Genomic DNA, 2,500 nt, shown 5'->3' on the forward strand with positions numbered 1-2,500 from the left:
GGAACTCTAAACCTCAGCTGTGCATGGCAGGTACATAAGCCTAACCCTAACCCTAACCCTAACACAAACCCTGACCCTAAGAGACCTAACCCTAAACGGAACTCTAAACCTCAGCTGTGCATGGCATGTACCTAACCGTAACCCTAACCTTAACCGTAACCCTAACCCTAACCCTGACCCTAAGAGGCCTAACCCTAGACGGAACTCTAATCCTCAGCTCTGCAAGCATGTACCTAGCCCTAACCCTAACCCTAACCCTAAACCTAACCCTAATCCTAAACCTAACCCTGACCCTAAGAGACCTAACCCTATAACGGAACTCTAAACCTCAGCTGTGCATGGCATGTACATAAGCCTAACCCTAACCCTAACACAAACCCTGACCCTAAGAGACCTAACACTAAACGGAACTCTAAACATCAGCTGTGCATGGCATGTACCTAACCGTAACCCTAACCTTAACCGTAACCCTAACCCGGATCCTAGCGCTAACTCTAAGCCTAACCTAGACCCTAACCCTAACCCTAACCCTAACCCTAAAAGGCCTAATCCTAAACGGAACTCTAAAACTCAGCTGTGCATGGCATGTACCTAACCGTAACCCTAACCTTAACCATAACCCTAACCCTAACCCTGACCCCAAGAGGCCTAACCCTAGACGGAACTCTAATCTTCGGCTGTGCAAGCATGTACCTAGCCCTAACCCTAACCCTAACCCTAACCCTAACCCTAACCCTAACCCTAACCATAACCCTAACCCTAACCCTAACCCTAACCCTAAACCTAACCCTAACCCTAAGAGACCTAACCCTAAACGGAACTATAAACCTCAGCTGTGCATGGCATGTACCTAAACGTAACCCTAAACCTAACCCTAACGCTAACCCTAACCCTAACCCTAAAAGGCCTAAACCTAAACGGAACTATAAACCTCAGCTGTGCATGTCATGTACTTAAGCCTAACCCTAACCCTGACCCTAACCCTAACCCTAATCCTGACCCTAAGAGTCCTAACCCAAAACGGAACTCTAAACCTCAGCTGTGCATTGCATGTACCTAACCCTAACCCTAACCCTAACCCTAAGCCTAACCCTAACCCTAACCCTAATCTTACCCTAACCCTAACCCTATGAGACCTAACCCTAAACGGAACACTAAACCTCAGCTGTGCATGGCATGTACCTAACCCTAACCCTAACCCTAACCCTAACCCTAACCCTAACCCTAACCCTAACCCTGACCGTAAGAGGCCTAACCATATACGGAACTCTAATCCTCAGCTGTGCAAGCATCTACCTAACCCTAACCCTAACCCTAACCCTAGCCCTGACCCTAACCCTGACCCTATCCATAACCCCAAGCCTAAGCCTAAGCCTAAGCTTAACCCTAACCCTATACCCTACCCTAACCCTAATCCTGACCCTAAGAGGCCTAACCCTAGACGGAACTCTAAACCTCAGCTGTGCATGGCATGTACCTAAACATAACCCTAACCATGACCCTGACCCAGACCCTGACCCTAACCCTATCCCTAACCCTAACCCTAACCCTATGAGACCTAACCATAAACGGAACTCTAAACCTCAGCTGTGCGTGACATGTACCTAACCCTAACCCTAACCCTAACCCTAAAAGGCCTAACCCTAAACGGAACTCTAAACCTCAGCTGTGCATGTCATGTACATAAGCCTAACCCTAACCCTAACCCTAACACAAACCCTGACCCTAAGAGACCTAACCCTAAACGGAACTCTAAACATCAGCTGTGCATGGCATGTACCTAACCGTAACCCTAACCTTAACCGTAACCCTAACCCTAACCCTAACGCTAACTATAAGCCTAACTTAGACCCTAACCCTAACCCTAAAAGGCCTTATCCTAAACGAAACTCTGAACCTCAGCTGTGCATGGCATGTACCTAACCCTAACCCTAACCCTAACCCTAACCCTAATCCTAAACCTAACCCTAAACCTAACCCTGACCCTAAGAGACCTAACCTTAAACGGAACTCTAAACCTCAGCTGTGCATGGCATGTACCTAAACGTAACCCTAACCCTAAACCTAAGTCTAACCCTAACGCTAACCTTAAACCTAACCCTAACCCTAACCCTAAAAGGCCTAACCCTAAAAGGAACTATAAACCTCAGCTGTGCATGGCATGTACATAACCCTAACCCTAACCCTAACCCTAGCCCGAACCCAAAGAGATCTAATCCTTAAACAAAGCTCTAAACCTCAGCTATGCATGGCATGTACCTAACCCTAACCCTAACCCTAACCCTAAGACTGACCCTGACCCTAACCCTGACTCTGACCCTAACCCTAACCCTAACCCTAAGACTGACCCTGACCCTAACCCTGACTCTAACCCTAACCCTAACCCTAACCGTAACCCTAACCCTAACCCTAGCCCTAACCCTAATCCTAAAGCTAACCCTAACCCTAACCCTAACCCTAGCCCTAACCCTAATCCTAAAGCTAACCCTAACCCTAACCC

This window comes from Falco peregrinus, unplaced genomic scaffold (assembly GCF_023634155.1).
Source record: "Falco peregrinus isolate bFalPer1 unplaced genomic scaffold, bFalPer1.pri scaffold_89, whole genome shotgun sequence".
Taxonomy (NCBI): Eukaryota; Metazoa; Chordata; class Aves; order Falconiformes; family Falconidae; genus Falco; species Falco peregrinus.